At 38.5% G+C, this 17,665-nt stretch overlaps 1 protein-coding gene across 1 annotated transcript in view; it reads left to right on the top strand.

The window, feature by feature from the left end:
* Window positions 1–17,665, top strand: part of MACROD2 (mono-ADP ribosylhydrolase 2) — a 1,996,248-nt gene that overhangs the window by 1,345,416 nt on the left and 633,167 nt on the right. The window lies entirely within an intron of this gene.

The raw sequence follows: 17,665 nt of genomic DNA, 5'->3' as shown, positions 1-17,665 counted from the left end.
TGGTTTCATCAAATATATGCCATTCTCAACTTGACATTTCCTCTTGGCATTGTCTTGGCATCACCTAGGCTTCAAAATAAAGTCTTGTTTTCTCCACTGCCAACCTCATCTGATCACAGGAACCTACAGGGGTCCACATTTTAGCAAATTACTCACTCAGTTGCTCAAGCTTCAAATTTGGGTATAATTCCTATTTCTTCCCTTTCCTTCAAACCTTGCATTTAGTTCATCTGACATTTCTTTGGCTTTCCCTGGGAGATATATGTCTAATTTGTTTGCTCTTCTCTGTTTTCACTGTCAACACCTGAGATTGTCATTATTATCTTTTAATTGAATTCATGCAAGAGAATCCTAGCTAGTCACTCAGCTTTTCACTCTTGTCTTCTTCTAATCCATTCTTTAAACAACAACATGAAAAACACTTAAAAATAAAGGAGAGCATGTCACTCCCTTACTTAAAGCTCTCCATTGGCTTCCCATGATATATGGAATGTGATCCAAAGTCCTTACAATGGCCACAAGGCTCTGCATACTCTGGCCCAACTTATCTTTGTGATTTCTTCCTTCCCACCCTAGTATTTGTCATGTTCTAGGTACACTGAAAACAGATGAAACATTCTCCCTTGGGGACTCTGTTGTTCCCTCTTTCCTGAAAAATGACCCACCATATCTTCATGTATTTTCCCCCTTCTAGTCAATCATGTCTTTGCTTGAGTGGCATGTTTTTAGTGAGGTCTTCTCTGGCAGCATATTCTAAACAATCACCGATCTGTCATTCGTCATTGTGGCATCCTTTACAAAGCTTCCAGAGCACTTATCACCATCTCAGGTTGTCTTATCCATTTTTTTTTTTTAGTAGGATGTTCAAATGTATTTTAGTCAGGGAACATTCCTTTACAAAGCAAGCAAGATACAAATAAAGTTTCAAAGAAGAACTTGGAAATCAGGTGGATGACTACAAATTTCTTCTCCACAAAGAGAAAATTAAAGAACTAGAGTAGTGGAGAGTAAGAGATGATTTAGGGAAATATTTTGTTTTTTTTTTCCTTAGGTTAGCAATTGGAGTGCTATAATTAATGTCTATGTAAATATATAGGTATATTATTGTATATGTCTTCTCAACTCTATTTTTGGTGACATTACATTGGTGGTTAAAATTAGCCAAGATGAGAATGTTTATACCAAAGAAATTGCCAAACACTGTAAATCAGGACTTAATTTATTGTGTGTTGATAATTTCAACTTAAAAAAGTAATTGAATAAATGTTAATAATGCATACTAAATTGAAAAGTATGTCAGATCTGCTTGTCCTTTTGGACTGCTAGGAGAAAATATCACACGCTGGGTAGCTTATGAACAATAGAAATTTATTGTTCACACTTCTGGAGGCTGAAAGTTTGAGATGAGGTGCCAGCATGGTCGGGTGAGGACTCTTTTCCAGGTTTTAGACTTCTCCCTGTATCCTCACGTGGGAGGGGATAAGGGGATGAGAAACGGGCCTCTCATGTGGCAAATCCGGCTCAGGGTCAACTTAGATCCTCTTTAGGGGGGCTGCCCAGATGCATAAAATGAATTGGCATAAAGAATCTAGAAATGACCTTTAGATTTCTAAAGCCAAAGGAGTTACAAGTCTTGCATAAGGAGAATTCCAGGTGAGGTCTTCAACTGGGAATGGGGATCCCTGAAGAAGCCTTTAATATGCCCCAAAGAGAAGGAGGCAGCTTTGAACCCCTAGAAGAGGAGTGAATATTGCCAGTTTGTGACAGTTCCAGTAACATTAGAACTTTGCTCTGCCATTTCTTCATGTTGGTCACCAGGTTAGCAAGATGAGAAGCACAAATTGGGAAAAAAGAAACAAAAGGCACCTATCCACTCCCTCCCTCCCCATCAGCTGGGTTTTCACCTAAAACAGGCCTGGCTGTGGTAACAAAACTACTCAATTTTTAATCAGGTTTATATGTTGACCATTACACAAGACTGGATATCTAAAGAAGACCCAACTCCCATCAAATCAAATGAAAGAGACAAAAATATGATTGCCTTATGGTTAAATCCTAAAGACATTCTTGTTGAATGAAGCACTTATATTTATCTATATATATAAAAGCCTAATATGCCAAGTGTCTGACCGAGCGGTCGACTGACTGGTCGCTATGATGTGCACTGACCACCAAGGGGCAGATGCTCTGACCTGTAGGTTAGCTTGCTGTTGGAATCTGGCCAATTGGGACTGGGTGAGACGGGACCAGACATGCCCTGGAGCTCCCCTGTGGTCCCTTTCCAGCCACCAGCCCCGATCAGCGACCCACAGGTTGAGAACCGCTAGCAGGGTCGCCTAAGACCATCAGAAAACACAGATATTTACATTATGATTCGTAACAGTAGCAAAATTACAGTTATGAAGTAGCGACGAAAATAATTTTATGGTTGGGGGTCACCACAACATGAGGAACTGTATTAAAGGGTCGCGGCATTAAAAAGGTTGAGAACCACTGCATTAGAGAATGTGCAAAGGAATGAAGGAGAGCTCACTGGCCCTTCTTTTGGCACCTGGTGAAGCAAGCTCAGAGAAGCTATGTATGTAAATTGATCTCAATATAAATGTTCTCTTGGTGGGAAGAACAGAAAGTATGAGAACATCACATTCTAAATGATTATAAGAAGGATGGGAGTGGATATGGAAAAGGGGCTCCTTTTCTATGGGAAACCAATGCATATGGTTTTTGATTAGTGAAATGGAGGAGTGGTTGTTCTAGCCATATACACCCACATGTGTAATCAGTTATTGGAATATTGGTTCTAAAAAAATAGGCTTCTAGATTCTAGAAGAGGGAGACAGCCAATCGGCCAAAGAGGAGTGATATTGTTAAGTGATTAGGAAAGTCCTCTGAGTCTGAGGGGAAAAAAAGGAGGAACATAAAGATATAAAAGAGCAGAGAGGCCCTTAGATAAAGTTAAACTTTACAAGTGGCCTCTACATTTTTATCTTCATATACTCCTTCTCCTGTCCCCCAGTACCCCGCTCCATCCCCCGCCAAAGACAAAGCTAAAGCTACTTGAAATCTTTAGCCTAACATCATTAGAAAACTCTAGGAGGTTAGGCCCACATGCGGCTCCTGAGCCGTGGTTTGCTGCTCTGTTGACTAATGAGTTTGCCGACCACTGGGATAGGGGCTTAATCACAAGGAACAACAACAGCCTGTTAATTATTGGAATCGAGAGTCTAGGTCAGTGGTCGGAAAACTCGTTAGTCAACAGAGGCGCAGTTTGCCGACTACTGGGTTAGGGGATGAAGAAAAAATAAATTTTAATAAATTGAAAGTTGAACAGAGTTGTATGAAAATAACTAATAGTTGACTATATTTAGAAACATTCCTGAATATTTTCTAACAGATTCCCCAACATTTTTAAGGATGTAAGGGAAGAAATTTGTAGCTTCTGTCCGAGTGAGCCAGTGTTGCCAACATGTGCTAAGTACCAGGTGCTGCACTTTTACTCCTTCCAGCAGCCCTGAGAAGTTGCTGTTCTTCCTGTGAAAGCACTCAGAGTGGTTAAAGCTTGCCCAAGTTCCCTTAGTTACAAAGTGGAGTTTCAAACAAAGTTGAAATAACCTAGAGCCCAGGTTCTTTTTAGGACAGTGTGTGCTTCCCAGTAAGGGGTTCAACTTTATTTTAACATGCTGTTCCTTTTGGCTCTAATATTATTAAGGGACAAAATGGATGAGGCTGAGCATATTTCACTGGCTTTCATGAGGATCAAACAATTGGATTTCCTGGTCCCTATTATGTTTAGTTCTCTGTATGCAGACTCACAGCACTGATCTACAGGAAAGCTTGTGTTTTCTATTGTCCTGGTGCACTTCCCAGAAGCGAAAGATAATGTGTGTTCTCTTTTTAAAACAACTGATGTTTCACATTGAGCAGAAACATTTCGTTTTCTACTTGTCATAAAAGGAATTTTAAGACGATGTTGGTTTTGGTAGTCTAGGTCTATTTTCTTTAGTGGATTTTCTTTTATTAATACTTCTCTATTTAAATTCTGATCTCAAAAAGTGGCCATTAATGAGCCCTGGGGACAACTCAGCCATTCTGGGAAATGGGAAATCTGGTAAATGCTTTGTAGTTCTGCTCTGTCAAAAACATTTATTTTTCAAAACTGCATGGGAACATTTACTGTCACTCCACAAATGTCATATGCCTCAGTCATGTTGGAATGGAGGATTTAGGGCCCACGTGCCCTGCTTTATAACATGCTTGGCTTCTACTTAGCACCGTGGCTTCATCCCAGTTCTTGTTTTTTTAATCCTCACCCAAGAATATGCTTTATTGATTTTTAGAACGAGAGAAAGGGAGAGAGAGAAACATCTGATAGAGAATGAAACATCTGATAGAGAGAGAAACATCTCAATGTAATACAGAATTGTTCAGTTGCCTCCTGCACACATCCTGACTGTGGTTCAGACCCGAACTTACAACCTAGGTATGCATCCTGACCAGGAACCATACTCACAAACTCTCTCCAACTAACTGAACTAGCCAACCAGGTTCAGCTGAGTTCTTAATCCATAATGTATAACCTTCAGGTACTGCAATTGGTTATTTGTATCTTTTTTTTTCTTTCTGGGCAGATCTAAGGTCATCTCCCTTCATTTTGAGGATATTAAATATGACTTTGATTTTAAAATATTTTCAGTCAACTAAATGAAACCTCTTAAGATTGAAGGTCTCTTGAGAACAAAGGATGCATCTTACAAAACTTTACATACCCTAAGGCACTAATAGTTTAGCTTCTCCAATAAACATTTATTGAGCTCCTACTATGTACCAGGCATTGTACCAAATTCTGAGGCAGGGCCCATACTTGTGAAAATTGCAGTTATATAATCTTTTTCAAATCATTACCAATGAGCGCATTATCACAATTAAAATATGAAATAAAGTTCTTTGGGCCCATATGCATAGCTTTCTTTGAAGAGGTTATGCCAGCAGTAAAATAAACAAGAAACCCCTTCACCTAGCATTCACTCTCACTTACATCTTGGTAAATAGTCAAATGATTCTTCCAACACTGTGTTAATGCACACTTTGGTTTTAATTAAGAAAAGTTATACACACCCACCACCTAATTTGGTTCTTTGACTTGACAAGTCCCTGTGAAACCATGATAATATTTCACAGGAAATAATCAAACTGCTAAATCAGAGTACAGGGGAGACAAAGAAAATGGCACAATAACCACAGAGACTATTCTGAATGTTCTGTGTTCTGTAATCAACAGGGCCTTGAGAGCCACATCTGAGGCAGATCATTTCCAAATGCACATAGGGGGTGTGGAGAGAAGGGAAGCTTTGGGGTTGAGAGGAAGGAAAGGGCAGATGGTATCTACGCATGACAGACTCAAGTTCATTCAAACACCCTGAAGACAGACATAGAATCTGTCTTGAATAATTTTTAATTTAACAAGACAGAACTTTGACCTCTTAAAGAACAGAGGTCAGTGAGTTTTGGAGTAAGGTAACTATTCTTTGGACTCAAACCATGAAAAAGCATGTTCCTGCAAAATATAATGTATCCATTTGTCGTTAGCAGGAAATAAATGAAATTATTTCAAAGTGGTGTACCAGAGAAAGCTGGAGGCAGTCATATTTTAAGTGCATAAATACTGAGTGACATGATTGTGTAATTGAATGTAGTCTGGATTATTTGAGCAAACCATAGGGACTTACTTGTCTGTTTATTTTCCTTCATGTTCTTGACATTAGTGTCTGAGGACTACCTTGAGACCTGTGTTAACATCCTCTGGAGAATGGATACCTGGACTGACATAAATTATTAACTTCCCCCTGGACAGGTCCATTAACATTCTGTGAATTATTATGGGTTTATTTGTTTCCCATAAGTTATTCTTGGTCTCTTTTCATTAAGGTAAAATCCACTCTTATATAAATTTATATTTTACAGCAAAGGTGAAGTTAGCCAACTGCTCTTTGAATCTATTTAATCCTAAAATTATTTCTTTAGGTAAACTTGAATGTATCCTCAAGAGTCTCTTTTGTTAAAAGTACACAGATAAACTTCCCTTAATTGGGCATAAAATAAGAGTTCTTAGACTTGAGCTGTTCCATGAGTTTATGTTTTATAATATTTATAGGACAAAGTCGTCAGAATCTTTGGTGGTTTTTACAAATTGATATTTGAGGGTCTGAAAGACTGCTCTCTTTTAGTCCCACACTGGCAAATATTAGGATGTTGAGATTCCAAAAATGAGGACTGAAACAGGGAGATGACAGATATCAGGATATTATCAGAAAGTGGCCATGAAATGATCTGTATTTTTTCTGAGTTGTCCCAGTAAAGTGGTTCTTAAGCAAAATAGATTGCATGTCATAGCTATTGACAAAAGCAGTAGACTTCACCACCTTTGCCCTGAGCCATAGTGTATCTGTAGGATCCTAAAGAACAGTTTAATGTACACCAGTATTATATAGCTCATTTCCTTCTGTATTCTTCTGTTCTGCCCCACGTAGTTTTCAGAATTTTAAAGTAGATGAGGACCTTAAAAATAATTTTGTACCAATCCCTCACTTCAAAATGAAGAAAGTAAGACCCAGAGAGGATAAGAGGTTTGCCATGGTCAAATCATTGATAGCAGTAAAATGTTTAAGAGACCATTTGGGAAATTTCATTCTGATTTCAGTGGAAGTCACTAAAAGTACTGTTGAGGTATTCAAAACCCTCGTGTCACAGAGTGATCCTGAACAGCAGGGTCCAGGGCTGATGAAAATTCCACTGATGATGTAATAGTGTAGCCAATAATTATAATTTCAGACCCCTGAAATGCATTGGCTGAAGTTGTGAGGTTAGTAACAGAATGCTTTCTTTGCAGAGGTGGGCCTAATACCCTATTGATTCCACCTTCCCTTGAACAATAAAAGTGGTTCTTCAGGCCATATTGACCAAATCACTGAAAAATCAATTATTATTGAGTTAGAACAGAACAAAATAATTTGAAAAGTGTTTATCTCCGGTAACATCTATTCTTTTAAAGTTCTTATAACCGGTGATCCCTAACTGACTTATCCATGATGCCTGACATTCTCAAACCTGTTTACTTTTCTTTCCCCCCACTATTTTTCCAAATTAAAAACAAAACATTAAAGAAAAAGAAAAAAAAGCATTCAGCTTAGTGAGATAGGAACAATTCAGCCCAACTATTATTAAAGCCTGCTTCCATAACTAATAAAAATGCACAAAAAGGGTGAGGAAAACGAAGCCAAACTGGCAGAAATAATACAGTTTGCCTTAAGAAATACTTAGAACATAGTTATAGCCCATAAAAAGTTTTTTTTTTCAGAAAGAAATCTGAGGCTGTGAGATGAGAAGTTCAAGCCAGCAGGGGGCACAATCTTAAGTGGCCGGGTGTGCGGCTGTTTCTGAATAGGTCACCTGCAGTCAATCATATATTTCACTTTCTTCCCCCCTCCATTTCTCCTTCCTCCTTTCCTCTCTTCCTCTCTATAATCCTTCCCCAACTTCTCTGCATTTCCATTGCTTCTTCCTTTCTTTTCTCCCTAACTCCCTTTCTCCCTTTCTCCTTCTTTCCCCCTTCTTCCCTTCATTCTTTCTGCCTGCATTCTTTTCCATGTTCCTTCCCTTTGTGCTTTCTCCATTTCTCTCATCCCCTCTCCCTTTCTCCACTCCACTTTTCCTACTCTCCCTCATTCTCTCCTGTTTCTCTTTTAACTCAATCTTTTCTCTCTCCTCCTCCTCTTTTCCCCATTTCTGCCCACAAATATTTTTTCAAGCTATTTTAGTGTTTTACCCCCTGTGCCAGATCCTGGGACAGTATATGCAGTTCTCATACCTCAGACCTTATAGGCAAGGGCAAGAGGTAAGGTATCCATACTAAAATACTGTGTTCAGTACAAGAAATCAGGGGTGTTTTAAGCTGTTATTAGAGAAGGGGTTTCTCTGAAGGAACCCAACCTGAGATGATCTGAAAAGGCTTCTTGGAGGAAGTGAAGAATGGAGAGGCTGAAGAGGGAAAGGGGAGGTTCCTGCCTAGGAAAAGTGTTCAAGTAGGGGAAAACAGGGAGGGAGGGGGAAGAGAAGGAGAGAGAGGGAGAGGGAGAGGGGAAGGGAGAGGGAGGGAGAGAGAGAGAGAGAGAGAGAGAGAGAGAGAGAGAGAGAGAGAGAGAGAGAGAGAGAAGCAAACACAAAATGGAGGAAAAGGGGGACTAAAAGGATACATGATGAAGATGATGATAAACAACAAGAAGAAGAAAACCCCAAGGAGACTGTGCTATGGCCAGAAGTATGGTTATAAATGAACTCTTTCCCATGGATGGTGGCTCTGTGGCTCTTTCTTAGTTAAGCCTGTGAGTCTGTCCCCAGATTCAAATATTTGATATTTGAATAACAAGCATTGCTTAGTATTGACCAATCAGAATGTTTATAGGATAAAGTGCTGAAGCAAGTCTTAGTCTTAGAAGCCCTGTTAGTTGTGTCTTTGGCATCTAGAATCGTGCTTGGCACATAGCAGGTGCTCAATAACTATTTGTTTAATGAGTAAATGCATTATGGGTGTAGATATCACCAAACTCTAAGAATTGAATGGGAATCTGTGGCCTATCCTAGATTCTTATCCATAATTTACAATTTTATTTATTTATGTATTTTTAAATGTATTTTTATTGATTTCAGAGAGAAAGGGAGAGGGAGAAAGAGATAGAAACATCAATGATGAGAGAATCATTGATCAGCTGCCTCCTGTATGCCCCCTACTGGGATCGAGCCCACAACCTGAGCATGTGCCCCTGACTGAAACTGAACCAGGGACCCCCAGGTCCATAGGCCAGTGCTTTAGCCACTGAGCCAAATCAGCTAGGGCAACAAATATATTTTTAAAATTATGTTCTAAGTTTCACCAAATAACATTTTAAAAATCTATTGGAATACAACCCATTTATACATTTTAAAATTTCTACATTTTAAAAAAAAAAATGAACCCTTTTTATAAGCAGGCATTTTGAATTGGTTGGTTGGTCAGATAAGTTTAATCTTTTGCCAAAAAAAAAAAAAAAAAAAAAAGATTTATTTAAATCAGAAAACTGGAAGAAAAAAAAAAAAAAAGGAGCTTCGTAGCCAGAGCTCTTTATTGCCACACTTCCTAACCCATGCCATTTCATTGACACATCCTTCATTTGGTAGATGGAGAGGATACCAATGGCTGTGGGTCCAAATTTCCTGGGGCCCAGGAGGGTGTTCAGTACCACTCCACTTCATCAAAATAGGGGAACAATGTGAGAACTGGCTGAGGCACCTAAGAAAATAGCTTAGAGGTAACTGAACAAGTTGATGGCACATGAACTCTACTGCTGGTAAATAAAAGTGAGCTAACAAATACTAGTCTGGATCAGCTGAAAAAACTCCTACCTGCTTAAGGGATTTGAATGATCATTCTAACCTTTTTAAAGTGGGATCTAGGAATCCTCCTAGACAGTCTAGCAGAAACATCTGCTCAATCAGTGCATGTTTTTATGTTTTGCCTTTTAAAAAGCAAAATATTTAATGGCAGTAAAAAATGGTAGAGGAATAATCTTGGCAATATAAGGTTGTGTGCTGGGATTTGATGACTTCGTTATGTCACAGCTGGCTTCATATTTTTAGTTCCCATCTGTAAGCCCTTGCTCAGGTGCTCGGCGCTGTGCAGAACATGGACAAGGTCTACAGTGATGGAGTCATCATCGCCAAAGCCAGTCAGGCTCCCACACTCACCAGAAGGCAAAAGGAGTTTACATCTTGAGGAAGTCATTTCTTCCAGCCATGTGATTGGATGGTGGTTATAAGAAAGGTCTTTATGGAGGTTTCTGGGCAGTCACCAAGGTCTTAGTTTAATCCTCAAATTCTCATTTCTTCTTCTTTATTTTCCTTTTTTCTTTATCCGTGTAAGCTTTTCTTGGAAAGAATATAGAATTATCTGGGTATCTGTCCATCAAAAGTGAAAAGGCCTATTAACTATCCCAGAGATTTCAGTGTAGGCCACAATTGAAGGGCTCCATTTTCATTTGTAAAACTCACCTATAAGTAAGAAAAAAAATAATTAAGATTCCACACTAATTTGTGATGATGAACAAGAGAAAACAAAGCCCAGAGGTTATCAAGCTGCTATTTAATGTCAGTCCCCAACTTTGCCTTTATATCATTATTTTGATATTTGGGGTCAGGATTTTTTTTTAGTTATTTAGTTCTTGTTGTTAATTTTAGGTGGGAAACATATGGAATAGGAAGAGAGAGGTACTTTTGATAGATTATTTCATTAATTTACCATTTGGTAAACGCAGGCAATGCACAAGGAACCAGTTATTAAAAACTTCAAAGCTGAGGTAAGATTCACTTATCATTCAAAGGAAATTTAAAGAAATATATATATATATTTATATTGATTTCAGAAAGGAAGGGAGAAGGAGAGAGATATAGAAACATTAATTATGAGAGAGAATCATTGATTGCCTGCCTCCTGCACGCCTCCTACTGGGGAACGAGCCTGCAACCTGGGCATGTGCCTTTGACCGGAATAGAACATGGGACCCTTCAGTCCACAGGCCGATGCTCTATCCACTGAGCTAAACCAGCTAGGGTGAAAGGAGATTTTTTTGATGGTTAGAAGACCTACAGGAAAATATATTTTTACATTCTTAAAAAAAAGTCCTTATTCTTGCCAGTGTGGCTTGGGTTCACTAATGCCTAATTATCCACCATCATTGACTTTTATTATGATTGGTTTTCTACTCAGTGAGATTCATATTCAGTGTTTGAATATGTTGCCCATTAGTATGAGGAAAGCCAATAATGTGACACTAATACCATATTTAATGTGATTTATTATTTTAATTTTTAAGATGGTTCTTGATTATTCCACATCTTTAATATTCACATTTTAAGATAGTTAGACTTCTTTTTCAATTACTTCAGTTTTTGCATAATTGGTATCATTTTACCTCATATCATCTCTTTGAGGTGAATAATAATGCTTCATTATGGCTCTCTTCCAACAGGAAAACTGAAAATTCAGAGATATTAAAGTGACTTACCTAATTTTTCGAAAGTTCTTAACTTCTGTTTTGAGAATATGTGCTTTCCTCCTCCGTCACTCTTTTCTTTCTTATTTTTGTTCTCTCTCTACCCCTTGTTCCCTCTTTTCCATCTTCACTCCCCCACTTTCTTTTTCGTCCATCCTTTATTTATTTTTCTAAAGAATATACTACAAGAAAAATTTGTTTGGGCTATTTTAGAAGAAGAAATTATACAGTAGAATTACAATTTCTATCCATGGAAAATACATTCTAGTCCATGTTTCACCCCGTGCAGTTCACAGTGCTGGTAAGAGGGGTTGGGGAGGGCGTGATAGAGGCCATGGCAGTGCAGCTTGCAAAGCCCTGGGTGAGAAATCTCATCCCTCTTGCAGGCAGTCTCTTTCTTTTCTGGAAGCAAGACTCCAGCCTAAGAGTATCCTACAGCTTTCTCCTTTGATTCTGTGGCAAGGGGTGAGTCCTCTGATCTCTGAAGTTGACACAAAGTGAAAGAACAGTGTGGTCTCTTGCCAGTAGGTTAATGCCATGGACATCTTGCATGTTGTGGTACTATGATAAGCCAAATCATCTTTGATTATTCCATGACACTGATTGGAATAAGTATCTGACTGGAAGAGAGCAGATGTAGAAAAGATTACTGTACCTATCTAATGTCTAACACATCTTTTTCTCCAATGGGACTCTTTATTCAAACTTTTCCATTTCTGTTAACAGTTTCATCATTCTTACTTCCTGTCACCTTGGGTCAAAATAGCAGTTATCTTTTGCTCTTCTGTCTTTCTATCACAAGTCAATCTCATAAGATTTTCCTTTATTATATTTGAAAAAAAATATAATATATATATATATATATAAAATTTCCCCTCAATTCTGGCTCTTCATCTGTCTCCCCAACACCTACTCAAATTCCTGAAGCTTTTTCCTTCCTATTGTCCTTTCTTTAAAGTTTTCTTTACAACTCCGAGTTCATTATTAGCTTAATTAACTATTTTGGCCAAATCAGCCATTGCCCCCAAAATGCAATGCTTTTCTATTAGATAGAATACGCTCCTTAACCCAGAATGTAAGGTATTCTGTAATTACTCTTTACTCAAATGTCCTTTAACACCATCCTTGTTCTGATAAGGCAAGACTGCCATTATCTTACTTCTTGGCTATGCCCTTTCTGAGCATTTGTTGACAGGATTCTCTCTGGAAGTATGGTTTCACACCTTCCCTCCTTTTGTGTGTGAATGTACCTGCCCACAAGCACTTGTGTACACACATTTGCCTATAAGTTTCCCTTCATATCATATAGACCTCTGCATTATAAGTCCCTGATAATGTTTAGATAGTGATAAAGATAAAGAATAGAACAAGTGCAAAGGAGAAAATTCTTAATGAGATTCTGGTCAGAAGGCTCATGGTTGTAAATGATATTCTTTCCATGTTGCCATTCCCAGAAGATTCTTTAAATACTAGTAACCCCAACAGGAAAGAATGAGAACATGAGAGCATATTGAGCAAAGAACTCCTCTTCATTCAGTTATTCTACCAGTGGAATAAAATCAACTATGATGTGTAATGGGGGAAAACGTTGTGGAAATGTTTATGAAACAAACAAGTTCTCCCTTTGACCTGGGAGCACATATTCAAACAAGAAAGGAAGCCAATGGCCACAATTTGGGTCTCTCTGCATACCAACCAGGAGGCAAGGACAGAGGCTTAGTCCTTGGATGTGACAGCATCTTATCTTTTTTGCTCATTTCCCAGGTTTACATGGACTTCCCAGATGGAAAGAGATTCCATCTCTTTCCCAGGAGTTGTTATATTTAGTGATGGTCATCAGGCAGGTATAACTAATCATGTTTTGAATATTAAATTCTTCTTCATAGCATAATCTGTTTAAAAGTTGATACTATTAAAAGCAGATGAAGGTACCAATAAATCAGTTATAACTTGAACTCACCAACATGGTTCAATCTGTTATTCTAAGGAACTACCTTAACCCATTTTGGGGTTGCTTTAGGAGAACTCAGGTCTTACAAGTCTGTCCAAACCCTCATTCACAAAGCACCTTGCATATGTGTTCTGCTCTGCTACTTTGTTAGGATTTCAATCTGATTCAAAACATTCCTTAAAGTCACCCCAGTTATAAGGTTGGCAGGACCCCTCTGGCAGCACAAATTGTTTTTATTTCTTATTTGCTTTTGGTAGAGAAACCCAATAGCCCACTGTTGGTTAAACTCAATGAGTGTTTTGGAGCAAAGGTGCCAGACCCAAATTTCTTCACGGTCATAGGGGTTGAGCTGAATAGACTTCACTAATGCCCAATAATGGAGCACCTACTTTACAAAAGGCTGCCTGTCCTCCCTAGTGCATCAAGGGTACTAATTACCGTCGTAACTCCCCCTCCCCGCTTTAGAGGGTAAGGCAGAAATGAGACAAGGCCCATAAAAGGTGTCCTCTCTGCTATGTGACTTGATTTCATAATAAAATCTTGGAGAATGCCTCATTTTATTTATCCTTGACTATTACCCTTTTCACACTCCACCCTGTACCACATCCACAAAACAGATAATTTCAACAAATATTTCTAACATAAACAGAACACCTGCAAGTAGATGCTAAAGAGAATGCATTTGAATGTGGTCCATTATTTAGCAACAGTGAGCTTCCACCCTATTTATTTTTCTTTTATCTGTTTTTGCCATATTTTGGTCCTAAAGCAAAAATTACTCACTCTACTTGCATTTTCTTTGGAAATGTTTTAAATAAAATCTATAATTACATTTGTTCATTAATTTGTATATTAATCATTTATTTAATATGAGTCTTGGCAGACGTTATCTATGAAGGGTCAGATAGCAAAAATAATAAATATTTTAGGTTTTGCAAGTCATATAGTCTCTGTCACAACTACTCAGATTACTGTTGAGCATGAGAGCAGCCATAAATAGTACATAAATTAATGGGCCTGGCTGTGGCCAAATAAAATATTATTAAATAAAAACAACAAACAGGAAGTGGTTTGTGCTCCCTGACCCCCCAATTTAACACAATGAGTACCTCCTCTGTTTTTATATTACTATGCCAGGTTCTGGAGTATACAAATGAATATAGCTTTGTTCCTGCCTCAAACAGGTTAATATTGCTAGAAACAAGGCTGAACTTTGACCAAGTCACTTTTGGGGACCATGCTTCCCTGTCACTCTTTTCCTGCCAGTGTCTCAGGCCTTGCACTACCCATTTTCGTATGCCAACCGACGTGTCTTGGTATCCCATGAATTCTCTTCTTTCCTCCCTTATCACAACTTACTGGCTCTCAGTGCATTTTGTTCAACTAGCCAAAGGACATAATCAAATAATGTACATCAAAGAGTGAATCACTGATAGGAGCTTAATTTGCTCATCCTTCAGGACTACTTACATATGAAAAGAGGATATTCTAAATGCACAGACATCTACTTCAAATTATAAAATTCCTGGCAGAGGGGTAGGGGAGAATTCTCATGGTCAGGGAAGCCCATGATGCCGTCTAAACCCCATAGCACCAGGGACCACCCATTTCTTTCTGTGCTATTAAAGATAACCAACACATATTGAGTTAGTTTCACAGCAGTTATTATCCTAAGGACTTTTACGGTACTTTGAGCTTCTTAATAACCCTATGAATCAAGCACCATATTTATGATGCCCATTTTATAGATGAGGCAGTTGGAGCTAAGAGAGGCTAGATAACTTCATAGAAGTCACATAACTCCTATGTTGCCCAGATAGTATTTGGGCACAAGAATGTATAGCCTTAATAGTGTAACTATAAATAAGTGAGTCTTCTACAAATTGGAAATAGTTGAGATCCATAGTAGAATCTTGTAAGAAAAGGATATTAGAGATTGTTCAGTATAATTTTATTTTAAGGACAAGGAAACTGAGGTCCACAGAGAGTTTTGGATTTGACAAAGTAGTTTGAGACTGTTGGTAGCAAAATGTTATTCTAAAAATTATTTGTTTTTGTTTGCTTTGTGTTTTAATATTACATGGCTTCTTGACAAAATAACAGTAAAGAGAACATGCATTTATCAGAAGGTGACTTCTTGTTGGAGACATTAGTCTGTATAAGACTATAATGTGCAACTTTGTTCTTTTTGTTGTTGTTGTTAATCCTCACCCAAGGATATTTTTTCCATTGATTTTTAGAGAAAGTGGAAGGGGAGGCAGGGAGAGAGACAGAGAGAGATATAGATATAGATATATATATAGAGAAACATTGATGTGAGAGAGACACATCAATTGGGTAGGCCAGGGATCAGCTGCAACCTAGGCATGTGCCTAGGAATCAAACCCACAACCCTTCAATGCACAGGCCAATACTCTAACCACTGAGAAACACCAGCTAGCACCAACTTTTCTCTTTTAAATTTCACTTATTATTACTCATGGGTCTACTGGGGACATCTCATTGATCTTCATCTACTGTGAGGCCAAGCCATCCATGGTGTTCTATTGAGTGGGAGAGGATTCCTTCATAAAAGCTTAGATCTTGACTCTAGGACTGACGATGCCTTTTCTGAATTTCCCAGAGGGTAGCTGAAAGCCCTGGGAAAGTATGGTTAAGGCAAAAGATACTGTTTGTTGTATAAAAAATATAAAGTATATCCCGGTCATATGGCTTAAGGAAAGGACCTGCTTGAGCAGTCTGCTCTCTATGGGGAATTCCAGTGCAGTAGTACAACAGCTATTCAAGTAAAACAACTATAACTGTAAAAACTTTTAAGGTCAGATGATACACTCTTACATAGGATGTTTATTGTAGGTACAATTTTAGCCTCATATGTTGTCTATGTGTACATTTTCATAATAGATTTTTAAAATTAAGGTGGATATTAGAAGTAAAAATCTACATAATTCATAACTCCTTGAGTAACAGGAATCTGATTGTGTCATTAAGTTATTAAACTCACAGCCCCAATCTGTACATCATAGTGGGAGTTTATCCTCCCACTGTCTTCTTATGGGAAATGCTGCCCATATAAAGGAATTAAATACCAGGGATATCTTTACCAACTCCACTTCTGGCTTTTTTTTTCATTAGCTAAAAACAAAGCAAAAATATGTTGGACAGAGAGAAATTATTTGTCTCTCCAGTATGGAAATTATATATCAAATTCCTTCTGCACCTCAACTTAGTAAACTCTGGGCAAAGAAGAATTATACCTTTTTGCTACAAGAAGTATACAGAGCATACACAGCTCTGGTAGCTGCCCATCCAGAGGGTCAGGTGACTCTGAGCAGTGCTAAATTGACAAGGCAGCAAGGAGGCTGAATATTCTGGAAATGCTTAATATGGTTGTAAAAACTGGGGTGATGCTGATGCTGGATAGGAAGAAAAGTAAACAAATTGCTGTTTACCCCCTATTCTCATCTTCATTTTCATTTATTGAGCTTTTTCACCCCATCTGCTTTTTGACTCATTGAGGTTCTAAGGCAACTATTACTGTTTTGTCATTCAGGAAATGAGACTGTCAACTCATATAGTTTTCTTGATTTTTTATAGAAGAAGAAATTAAGATTCAGAAGAGTTAACTGTTTGGTATAACATTGTTATTAAGTGAGATGGTTATTATGTGAACCAAGGTCTTCTCATTCCAGCCCAGATACTCACTTTAATGTATCAGGCTGCTTTTTAGGGAACAGGGCGGTGTGTGTGTGTGTGTGGGGGGGGGGGGGGAAAGCACAGGTAGGAGTGAGAGGGTGGTGGTGGTAGAGGAGGAGGAGGAAGAAGAGGATACTGTTCACTTCTAATGATATGAGTAATGGGAGCCTAGTGTCAGAAATAAGCTCACCTGTAAATATTCATTTTCTCGATTCCAGAGGTAGGTTGTCCAGAGCAGTTTGTCAACAGCTGCTCAACCTTGTTAAGATCCATCTAAACATCTTTTCTCTTTCTGTCCTGCCATCTTTAGTGTGTTGGTTGTGGGTTCATGGGGGTGTGATGGCTTCTGCAGTTCCAGTTATCACAACTGTGTTAAAGCACCCATATCTTTGCTTTTAATAGGAAAAGTGGGTGTTTACTCACAGCTCCCAGGTATGGGAGTCTTCTGCTTCCATCTCATGAGTTACAATTGTGTCACGTGGTCAGCTCGTCATTGTGGTTGTGATTATCTTCCCTGGGGCTGGGCGCATCGCCATTCCCAACCAAACAAAATTCTATTAGGCGGGAAAAGGGGGAAATGGATATTAGAGAGGCAACACACATTGTCTGCAACTGTGACTAATGGGGTCCTTTCAGCCTCCTCCTTCTATATCCCAGTCCAGAGAGGTTTCATTGTCAGTACTCACCCTGGTCTCACCTGGTGATTTTGCTAAGCTGCAGGGAAATGAAAAGAAGCTGCTCTTCAAAAGAAGGTGGCAGACCCTGATTTACTGCATGTACACTCCTAGCACCCCTGTGGCGATTTCCCAAAAAGAAAAAGAAACCTGGCCCTGGAAGCTTCACTTTGTAGAAAGTATATCTAGTATATCTAGTATATTTTATTCTATCTGCTCTGTTTCCTTTAGCATTTCTCAAACATTCCTCTTTAATTATTTTA

This window comes from Eptesicus fuscus, chromosome 12, assembly GCF_027574615.1.
Source record: "Eptesicus fuscus isolate TK198812 chromosome 12, DD_ASM_mEF_20220401, whole genome shotgun sequence".
NCBI lineage: Eukaryota > Metazoa > Chordata > Mammalia > Chiroptera > Vespertilionidae > Eptesicus > Eptesicus fuscus.
This window is presented reverse-complemented; position numbering and strand designations above follow the sequence as displayed.